Source organism: Eptatretus burgeri, chromosome 17 (assembly GCF_056783735.1).
Source record: "Eptatretus burgeri isolate ZD-2024b chromosome 17, Ebu_testis_v1, whole genome shotgun sequence".
Classification (NCBI taxonomy): Eukaryota; Metazoa; Chordata; class Myxini; order Myxiniformes; family Myxinidae; genus Eptatretus; species Eptatretus burgeri.
The window spans coordinates 47,869,565-47,882,263 of NC_140977.1; the positions used below are offsets into that span (position 1 = coordinate 47,869,565).

General features: G+C 46.5%; 1 protein-coding gene across 1 annotated transcript in view; it reads left to right on the forward strand.

The window, feature by feature from the left end:
- Positions 1 to 12,699, forward strand: part of LOC147010014 (uncharacterized) — a 104,629-nt gene that overhangs the window by 63,874 nt on the left and 28,056 nt on the right. The window lies entirely within an intron of this gene.

The window sequence follows — 12,699 nt, forward strand, 5'->3', positions numbered from 1 at the left end:
GGCTGCCAACACGTCTCGCCGACCGACACTCTCAGAGCGCTGGGCGGGGAATGGTTCGGAGGGGGGGGGGGGGAGGAAGAAGAAGAAAACCTCCTCTTTGGCACACCACCACTGTATGAATAATGGACAGCCTGCTACACCTCCCGACACACATGTAATGTCCAACTACCAAACAACCTGGCTAAACATGCATTTAAGGGGGGATCTGGGCTAATCCTATATTTAACAAGAAGCGAATACTTCGATATCACACGGCTAGGGGCAGTAAAATCTAGGTTAAGGATGATGAAACAATTTTGCAGTTATAAAATTGAAATGTGGACACGGTGAATTAGCATGCATGATGGGAAGAGTTGTGACGTTGGACAAATTTCTATTTATAGCCCTCAGATCAAAGGGACGTACGCGGCCAACAGTGTGACAGAAGACACAGGACAGAATAGCCAACTATATAACAGCGCGATGTCACCGCGCTATGAAAAAAAACGTACGTGCAAAAAAACAATGAAGAACGAGAGTTACAACGCTGCACGTCAACAACTCACGGAACTGGAAGATTATCACTTCCTGCTCAGAAAATCAACTTCCGACGTCACACAGAAAACGATTCAGCACAAAAAACATGCTCTTCCGCATTAACCGCGCTCACAATCCACCCGGCAATCTCCGCCCACATCCACCCGGCAATCTCCGCCCACATCCACCCAGCAATCTCCGCCCACATCCACCCAGCAATCTCCGCCCACAATCCACCCGGCAATCTCCGCCCACAATCCACCCGGAAATCTCCGCCCACAATCCACCCGGCAATCTCCGCCCACAATTCACCCGGCAATCTCCGCCCACATTTCACACGGCAATCTCTGCCCACAATCCACCCGGCAATCTCCGCCCACAATCCACCTGGCAATCTCCGCCCACAATCCACCCGGCAATCTCCGCCCACAATCCACCTGGCAATCTCCGCCCACAATCCACCCGGCAATCTCCGCCCACAATCTCCGCCCACAATCCACCCGGCAATCTCCGCCCACAATCTCCGCCCACAATCCACCCGGCAATCTCCGCCCACAATCCACCCGGCAATCTCCGCCCACAATCCACCCGGCAATCTCCGCCCACAATCCACCCGGCAATCTCTGCCCACATCACACCCAATAAGTGTGACAGAAGACACAGGACAGAATAGCCAATTATATAACAGCGCGATGTCGCCGCGCTGTAAAAAGTTGGTGTCTCAGGGATTCTACGTGGGGGTTTCCCCCCCCCTCCCAATATGTATTTGTTTCCTTCTCTGAAACCACACACACAATTTTGATACAACTTGACCATAACCTTTATCACCTGTGATGTACCAAAGTTTGTTCGTGGCATGAAAAAAAGATCTCGAGGTATTTTCTCGTACCTTCTTCTCCGTTACATATTTTGTGGGTCATCTATGCCTACAGTGGTTACCTGGTTATCTTTTCCAGCCGCTACGAGGTGAGCGCCCAGGGGTATTGCCCCTGTTTTCTTACATGGTTTCTGCTCGTGGAAGACATGGGACACAGAACAGAACATGTCACAACATAAAGGGAACAGCAGGAGAAGGGGAAAACATCAACAGCAGAGCAGAGGGAGAAAGTAGAGGGAGATGGACAAACAAGGGATGCAGGTAACGACGATGAGGGGTAGGGGAGAACGCAAAGGGTGGATAATATGGATACATCAGCAATTTTTTGGGGAAGGGTGCGGATGGGTTGACGGGTGTAGGAAAGATCATGATTTTAGATGGGGGATGAGTTGAAATGGTGGTGAACAGTTGTCTTGAAGACCTGAAGGAAAAAATGAGATTGAAGAGAGTGTGGAAGTTGGCTCCATAGGTGGGGAAAAAGAGAAATAAATGAGTGGAGGTGGGCAGTGGTTCTGGATTTAGGCAGTTTCACTACGAGGGTGTTGCTGGTGGAACGCGTTGCATCCTGCAGATAGCTGGGGGTGGAGGGCACAAAGCACGGAGAGGGCAGAGGGTGCAAGACCAGAAATGAGGCGGAAGAAGACAGAGACCATCGACCTGTTGTCGATGATGATGTGATAAGTCCATGGACTCAGCTTCATCGTGAGAGATTCCAATGATATTGAAGGCTTTTGTTTCCGCAGCGTCAAGTGGGTTTTGCCCCCTTTGGGTATGGTATAATGCTAGCTGACGGGACACCCTGCTTAACGTCCATCCAAGGGTCTGCACAAGCTGTCATGCAACATCCTGTTTGCGCAACACAAAGTTCAGCACTGATTCAAAAATCACAAAGGTTCACATTTTAAAAAAGCATTCTTTTTTAATCAGGTGAATACGCAATAAAACGTCAATGTTGGCCTTCCTCAATAAAATCACATCTGACTTGTCTGAAGCACACGGGGAATGAATCACGCACGATGCGGGTATGAATCACACACAACGGAAGAATGAATGACTCATGACATGAGAATGAATCACGCACGATGTGGCAATTAATCACTCACGATGTGGGAATGAATCACTCACGATGTGGGAATGAATCACTCACGATGTGGGAATTAATCACTCACGATGTGGGAATTAATCACTCACGATGTGGGAATTAATCACTCACGATGTGGCAATTAATCACTCACGATGTGGCAATTAATCAAGCACGATGTGGCAATTAATCACTCACGATGTGGCAATTAATCACTCACGATGTGGGAATTAATCACTCACGATGTGGGAATTAATCACTCACGATGTGGCAATTAATCAAGCACGATGTGGGAATTAATCACGCGCGATGTGGGAATTAATCACTCGCGATGTGGGAATTAATCACGCACGATGTGGGAATTAATCACTCACGATGTGGCAATTAATCAAGCACGATGTGGGAATTAATCACGCACGATGTGGGAATTAATCACGCGCGATGTGGGAATTAATCACTCGCGATGTGGGAATTAATCACGCACGATGTGGGAATTAATCACGCACGATGTGGGAATTAATCAAGCACGATGTGGAAATTAATCACTCACGATGTGGCAATTAATCACGCACGATGTGGGAATTAATCACGCACGATGTGGGAATTAATCACGCACGATGTGGGAATTAATCACGCACGATGTGGGAATTAATCACGCACGATGTGGGAATTAATCAAGCACGATGTGGGAATTAATCACGCACGATGTGGGAATTAATCACGCACGATGTGGGAATTAATCACGCACGATGTGGGAATTAATCACGCACGATGTGGGAATTAATCACGCACGATGTGGGAATTAATCACGCACGATGTGGGAATTAATCAAGCACGATGTGGGAATGAATCACTCACGATGTGGGAATGAATCACTCACGATGTGGGAATTAATCACTCACGATGTGGGAATTAATCACTCACGATGTGGGAATTAATCACTCACGATGTGGCAATTAATCACTCACGATGTGGCAATTAATCAAGCACGATGTGGCAATTAATCACTCACGATGTGGCAATTAATCACTCACGATGTGGGAATTAATCACTCACGATGTGGGAATTAATCACTCACGATGTGGCAATTAATCAAGCACGATGTGGGAATTAATCACGCGCGATGTGGGAATTAATCACTCGCGATGTGGGAATTAATCACGCACGATGTGGGAATTAATCACTCACGATGTGGCAATTAATCAAGCACGATGTGGGAATTAATCACGCACGATGTGGGAATTAATCACGCGCGATGTGGGAATTAATCACTCGCGATGTGGGAATTAATCACGCACGATGTGGGAATTAATCACGCACGATGTGGGAATTAATCAAGCACGATGTGGAAATTAATCACTCACGATGTGGCAATTAATCACACACGATGTGGGAATTAATCACGCACGATGTGGGAATTAATCACGCACGATGTGGGAATTAATCACGCACGATGTGGGAATTAATCACGCACGATGTGGGAATTAATCAAGCACGATGTGGGAATTAATCACGCACGATGTGGGAATTAATCACGCACGATGTGGGAATTAATCACGCACGATGTGGGAATTAATCACGCACGATGTGGGAATTAATCACGCACGATGTGGGAATTAATCACGCACGATGTGGGAATTAATCAAGCACGATGTGGGAATTAATCACTCACGATGTGGGAATTAATCACTCACGATGTGGGAATTAATCACGCACAATGTGGGAATTAATCACGCACGATGTGGGAATTAATCAAGCACGATGTGGGAATTAATCACGCACGATGTGGGAATTAATCACGCACGATGTGGGAATTAATCACGCACGATGTGGGAATTAATCACGCACGATGTGGGAATTAATCAAGCACGATGTGGAAATTAATCAAGCACGATGTGGGAATTAATCACGCACGATGTGGAAATTAATCACTCACGATGTGGGAATTAATCAAGCACGATGTGGCAATTAATCACGCACGATGTGGGAATTAATCACGCACGATGTGGCAATTAATCACTCACGATGTGGCAATTAATCAAGCACGATGTGGCAATTAATCACGCACGATGTGGGAATTAATCACGCACGATGTGGGAATTAATCAAGCACGATGTGGGAATTAATCACGCACGATGTGGCAATTAATCACGCACGATGTGGGAATTAATCACGCACGATGTGGGAATTAATCAAGCACGATGTGGGAATTAATCAAGCACGATGTGGGAATTAATCACGCACGATGTGGCAATTAATCACGAACGATGTGGGAATTAATCACGCACGATGTGGGAATTAATCAAGCACGATGTGGGAATTAATCACGCACGATGTGGGAATTAATCACGCACGATGTGGGAATTAATCAAGCACGATGTGGGAATTAATCACGCACGATGTGGGAATTAATCACGCACGATGTGGGAATTAATCACGCACGATGTGGGAATTATTCACGCACGATGTGGGAATTAATCACGCACGATGTGGGAATTAATCACGCACGATGTGGCAATTAATCACGCACGATGTGGGAATTAATCACGCACGATGTGGGAATTAATCACGCACGATGTGGGAATTAATCACGCACGATGTGGGAATTAATCACGCACGATGTGGGAATTAATCACGCACGATGTGGGAATTAATCAAGCACGATGTGGGAATTAATCACGCACGATGTGGGAATTAATCACGCACGATGTGGGAATTAATCAAGCACGATGTGGAAATTAATCACGCACGATGTGGGAATTAATCACGCACGATGTGGGAATTAATCAAGCACGATGTGGCAATTAATCAAGCACGATGTGGCAATTAATCACGCACGATGTGGCAATTAATCACGCACGATGTGGGAATTAATCACGCACGATGTGGCAATTAATCACGCACGATGTGGGAATTAATCACGCACGATGTGGGAATTAATCAAGCACGATGTGGCAATTAATCACGCACGATGTGGGAATTAATCACGCACGATGTGGCAATTAATCACGCACGATGTGGGAATTAATCACGCACGATGTGGCAATTAATCACGCACGATGTGGGAATTAATCACGCACGATGTGGGAATTAATCACGCACGATGTGGGAATTAATCACGCACGATGTGGGAATTAATCACGCACGATGTGGCAATTAATCACGCACGATGTGGGAATTAATCACGCACGATGTGGCAATTAATCACGCACGATGTGGGAATTAATCACGCACGATGTGGCAATTAATCACGCACGATGTGGGAATTAATCACGCACGATGTGGGAATTAATCACGCACGATGTGGGAATTAATCACGCACGATGTGGGAATTAATCACGCACGATGTGGGAATTAATCAAGCACGATGTGGGAATTAATCACGCACGATGTGGGAATTAATCACGCACGATGTGGCAATTAATCACGCACGATGTGGCAATTAATCACGCACGATGTGGGAATTAATCACGCACGATGTGGGAATTAATCACGCACGATGTGGGAATTAATCAAGCACGATGTGGGAATTAATCACGCACGATGTGGGAATTAATCATGCACGATGTGGCAATTAATCACGCACGATGTGGGAATTAATCACGCACGATGTGGGAATTAATCACGCACGATGTGGGAATTAATCAAGCACGATGTGGCAATTAATCACGCACGATGTGGGAATTAATCACGCACGATGTGGCAATTAATCACGCACGATGTGGGAATTAATCACGCACGATGTGGGAATTAATCACGCACGATGTGGGAATTAATCACGCACGATGTGGGAATTAATCACGCACGATGTGGGAATTAATCACGCACGATGTGGGAATTAATCACGCACGATGTGGGAATTAATCACGCACAATGTGGGAATTAATCACTCGCGATGTGGGAATTAATCAAGCACGATGTGGGAATTAATCAAGCACGATGTGGGAATTATTCACGCACGATGTGGGAATTAATCAAGCACGATGTGGGAATTAATCAAGCACGATGTGGGAATTATTCACGCACGATGTGGGAATTAATCACGCACAATGTGGGAATTAATCAAGCACGATGTGGGAATTAATCAAGCACGATGTGGGAATTAATCACGCACGATGTGGGAATTAATCACGCACAATGTGGGAATTAATCACTCACGATGTGGGAATTAATCACGCACAATGTGGGAATTAATCAAGCACGATGTGGGAATTAATCACGCACGATGTGGGAATTAATCACGCACGATGTGGCAATTAATCACGCACGATGTGGGAATTAATCACGCACGATGTGGGAATTAATCACGCACGATGTGGGAATTAATCACGCACAATGTGGGAATTAATCACTCGCGATGTGGGAATTAATCAAGCACGATGTGGGAATTAATCAAGCACGATGTGGGAATTATTCACGCACGATGTGGGAATTAATCAAGCACGATGTGGGAATTAATCAAGCACGATGTGGGAATTATTCACGCACGATGTGGGAATTAATCACGCACAATGTGGGAATTAATCAAGCACGATGTGGGAATTAATCAAGCACGATGTGGGAATTAATCACGCGCGATGTGGCAATTAATCACGCACAATGTGGGAATTAATCACGCGCGATGTGGGAATTAATCAAGCACGATGTGGGAATTATTCACGCACGATGTGGGAATTAATCAAGCACGATGTGGGAATTAATCACGCACGATGTGGGAATTAATCACGCACGATGTGGGAATTAATCAAGCACGATGTGGGAATTAATCACGCACGATGTGGGAATTAATCACGCACGATGTGGCAATTAATCACGCACGATGTGGGAATTAATCACGCACGATGTGGGAATTAATCAAGCACGATGTGGCAATTAATCACGCACGATGTGGGAATTAATCACGCACGATGTGGCAATTAATCACGCACGATGTGGGAATTAATCACTCGCGATGTGGGAATTAATCAAGCACGATGTGGGAATTAATCAAGCACGATGTGGGAATTATTCACGCACGATGTGGGAATTAATCAAGCACGATGTGGGAATTAATCAAGCACGATGTGGGAATTATTCACGCACGATGTGGGAATTAATCACGCACAATGTGGGAATTAATCAAGCACGATGTGGGAATTAATCAAGCACGATGTGGGAATTAATCACGCGCGATGTGGGAATTAATCACGCGCGATGTGGGAATTAATCACGCACGATGCAAGAACGAATCAGGCATGATGCGGGCATGGATCACGCACGATGTGGGAATTAATCACGCACGATGTGGGAATTAATCACGCACAATGCAGGAATTAATCACTCAATGCGGGAATGAATCACTCACAATTCAGGAATGAATCACTCACAATGCGGGAATGAATCACTCACAATGCGGGAATGAATTAGGCATGACGTGGGTATGAATCACGCACAATGCATGTTGCGTGCAACAGTAAGTGTGTTTCGTGGCATTTGGAACGCAGCTGAAAGACTAAGCGAACGTTAAGTACCTGCCTAAGTTCCTCGATATATTTTAAAATTTGATCGGATCCTCTCATATTGCTGCATTGGCCGATGTTCACCTGTGAGAGTGAAGTTTAAAAACCAAACTTTTGATCATCCAATTTGTTTCCAATTCATTGTTACATATTTTCTCCCCCCCCCATCCCTGCTCCTCTCACGAGTATTGACCACGAACGCCACTTCCATAAACCTTAATAATGAACATATTTGTAATATTCGAGAGTGCGCTACGGCTAGCACTCTCTATGTGGGGATGGTGTCGAAAAACAAATGCTGGACTATCTTCTCTAAAAAAGTCGCTGAGGCTTCACATGAGAGCCTACCTGGTCTGTTCAGCAGATTGTCCAGGCAGGAATCACTTTTCAGTACTCCAGACCATAACAAAAAAAACCTGTCCTGTATTCATGTTTTGGATTAACTAGAAGCGAGGTTATCAGGAGGCGGGAACACAGCTGGGCACGACGAAGCTCGGCCTACTGATGGTTCTTAGGTTTCTGTATGTGGAGCACAATAAAAGACTGATGGTGCACTCAAACTGCTTTCCCTGCCTGACACATGACATGGCGACGAGGATGGGATTCTGGTGAGCGCATGGAAAGTAAGCCGAGCTATTGCGGTTATCCATTGGCCGACCAATTCATGATTTCACTGTATACGCGACTCGATCACCATGTCCGACTGCCATATGGACGAGTTCAACCTCCGCGAAGGAAGCTGGGAGGGGTACATTGAGTGTCGACAGTATTACTACCAGGCGAATGGCAAAGTCTGTCTGAAGCAAAGTCTTTCAAGTCTTTCAAGTCTGAACTCTCAAACCTCTCTCCCTCCTCAAAATCCTGGTGGCGTTTAATCAAATCTGTTTCTGGTGTATGTTCCCCCTCCATCCCCTCCCTTACCTCAAATGGCCGCACTGCTGATTCCACACGTGATAAAGCTGAATGTCTAAACTCGGTGTTTGCAGCTAAATCTTGTGTCCTAAACCCATCACTTTCTCTACCCACTTTACCCAGTCGCACCCAACTGTCCCTGGACTCTGTATCCTTTTCTCCTGACAAGGTGGAGAGCTTGCTTTCAAACCTCGAGTCAGATTCTGCAACCGGTCCAGACGGCATCAGCCCACGTGTCCTCAAAGCCTGCTCTTCTGCTCTTGCTCACCCTCTCTCTGTTCTATTCACCCTCTTATTTGCCCAAGGTCATCTGCCATCTGCTTGGAAATCTGCTAACATCACTGCCCTGCATAAAAAAGGTGCAAAAACAGATCCCTATAACTACAGACCAATCAGCCTTCTCCCAATCATCAGCAAGGTGATGGAATCCATCATCGCTTCAGACATGAAATCCTTCCTCTTCTCCAATGGCTTGATTTCCAATCATCAATTTGGTTTCAGACCAGGTCACTCTACCCTGGATATGCTGCTTCTGCTCTCCCATCAATGGATGGAGGTCCTCAATGCCAGACAGGAAATCCGAGCCGTATCCCTGGACATATCACGTGCTTTTGACACAGTCTGGCACCCTGCCCTACTCACCAAACTCTCTTCCCATGGTATTCAAGGCCATCTCCACTCATGGCTCGCAGACTTCCTCTCCTGTCGCAGTCAACGTGTGGCCCTATATGGAGTTCTTTCATCCCCTCTTCCTGTGCAGGCTGGAGTTCCTCAAGGTAGCGTTCTGGGCCCTGTTCTTTTTCTGGTTTTCATCAATGATCTCTCCGACTCTCTGGAAAATCCTCTATTTCTCTTTGCCGACGACTCCACCCTCTGCCGTACCATCTGTCATCCCTCAGACCGGCAAGCAGCAGCTTCTTCGCTCACTGCAGATCTGGATAAAATCACAAACTGGTCCAACACGTGGAACATGTCTTTCAATCCAGACAAATCTCACACTCTCACTATGTCTCTTCGAAAGGACCGTTTACAAAACCCCCCATCCACTTTCTCAACAATCCTCTGGAAGAAGTCTTTTCTTTCAAGCTTCTAGGTCTCACTATCTGCCATGACCTTTCCTGGGAAAGTCACATTTCCAACCTCGCCTCAAAAGCCAGTCGCCGACTGGGAATCCTCCGTCGTGCTAAGTCCTTCCTCGGCCCTCTTGAGCTCCTGACCACTTACAAAGCTTTTGTCCGTAGCCTGATGGAGTACTGCTCTCCCCTCTGGGCTGGTGCTCCTGCCTCCCACCTTTCTCGGATTCACGCTGTCGAAACCAGGGCATTTAAGATCGTTGGCATCTCCCGCAATGAAGCTGAGTCTTTGGGCCTCTCACTCAATCACCGCAGGTTGGTCGGTGGTCTTTCTGTCTTCTACCGACTCCTCTCCAGCCTTGCCCCCCCTGCTCTCTCTGCGATTTATCCCCACCACATTTCCACAGGGCGCTCAAGGTCTGCCAACAACCCCCTTCTGGTAAAACTACCAAAATCACGAATCACTGCTCATCTTCACTCTTTCATTCCTCTTTTTTTCCCGCCTTTGGAATAAACTTCCTCACTCTATTCTTTCCCATTCTTCCCTCCAGGCTTTCAAAACAGCTGTTCACCACCACCTCTTATCTTCCCCTATCCAAATCCTCGATCTTTTCTACCCCCGATAATCCACCCAAGCCCACTTCCTTCATTTCTCCTGCTTTCCTTCCTGAAAGTCCCTGAAATGTCCATCTTCTCTTCGCCATGTTCCCCATCCCATCCCCATCCCTCTCCCTTCCACAGTTCACCTAATGTGTCTGTTCCCCACTGTTTTGTCCCTTCCACTCCCGCCCCTCTTGTCTCATGCCTCCTTGCTGTGAGTTGTGTGTTAGCTCTCATACGAGCCTCGACCACGGTATACAAAAAAAAAAAAAAGAGGATGATGCCAAGAATGAGGCAATCCTGATGTCGGTATGCGGCAGTGAGAAGTTTATTATTCTGAAGAATCTCGCCATGCCCAGGACAACGATGGATTGAACACACGCCGAGCTTGTAGCAGCTATGAAGGAGCACTGCGAACCCACACCCTCAGTCATTGTGAGTCGATACAATTTTACATGTGTCGCCAAACCTCGACGCAGTCCATTTCGGCATTCGGAACTCATCTGAAACACCTTGCCCAGCATTGCCACTTTGGTACTACTACATTCGACGACATGCTAAGAGACTTGGTCGTCGTGGGAGTGAAGCAAGATTAAATTTGCCGCCGCCTACTTGCTGAACGGACTCTGACATTTTTCAGTGCTAAGGACATCACTATCACAATGGAGTGTGCAGACAAAAATGCTGTAGATGTTGCTCGCTCCATCGCTTACAAACGTGGAGCTGACCTGTCATCTGTCAATCGCGTGGAACAACATCCAACCAGAAAATCTGACCAAAACACCTGGAAACTGCCTGGTGACTGGTGCTGGTAAATGCTGTTTCCGCTGCAACGGTGAGCATTCTCCCACTACGTGCCGTTTCAAGAATTCTGCGTGCAACTACTGCCACAAGGTGGGTCATATTGTTGCGGAATTGGCCCTTAGTGTGTTATTACAGCGTGGCGACATCGCGCTGTTATATAATTGTCTATTCTGTCCTGTGTCTTCTGTCACACTTATGGCCGCGTACGCCCCTTTGATCTGAGGGCTAAAAGTAGAAATTTGTCCAACGTCACAACTCTTCCCATCATGCATGCTAATTCACCGTGTCTACATTTACATTTTTATAACTGCAAAATTGTTTCATCATTCTTAACCGAGACTTTACTGCCCCCAGCCAAGCGATATCGAAGTATTCGCTTCTTGTTTTTTTAATGTCCTGAACAAACTTTATACCTGGTGTTGGCTTAATAGCTGGAATGGTGGGCTTGGGATCCTGCTCCGCTGTTGAATGAACACCAGGTGGGGTTGACTCAGCCTGTCATCCTTCCGAGGTCGGCAAAATGAGTACCGGCTTGTATCCGGTATCCTGCGTCGGAGTGGCGACGTGGATTGTGTCCAATATCCCAGGAGACTGTTGAGGCAGCACCAACGCTCTGCACAGAGTATGGTTTCAATGGATGGATGGACGGACGGATGAACGGATGGACGGATGGAAGAATGGATGGATGGATGGATGGATGTATGGACGAATAGATGGATGGATGGATGAATGTATGGATGGATGGGTGAATGTATGGATGGATGGACGAATGGATGGATGTGTGAATGGATGAATGGATGGATGGGTGAATGGATGGATGTATGGATGGATGAACAAACTTTAGTACATCACGGATGATGAAGGTGGTGGTCAAGTTTCATCGAAATCGTTTGTGTAGTTTCAGAGAAGCAGTTGAAAACACGTGTGGATGGATGGACGAACAGATGAATGGATGAATGGATGGACGGACGACGTGTCATCCCACAAGCTCCCGTAACCGATTACCTGGTGAGAGTTAAAAACAAATAAAAAACACCGTCCTGTGTGTGTATCGCGTCAGCTGAAGTTATCCATTCCGCCTTTAACCTTCTCGGTTATCAGAACGATTCAGATTCTGTTCCTCAAGTTAAAGTGAAAATCTGAAACAAGAATGACGGTTTTGATGTTAATCCGAGAGATTCCGGTCAATCACAGGACCGTTAAACTTCTTCCGTACTTCCGGTGAATCGAACCACGTGGTTCGGAGACTCAATGGACACAGACCGAGATCGGGATCGAGTTCGTGTCCGAGAGAGTGTGGATGATACTGGGATTCTGGGAGGTGGAACCAAACGTGGT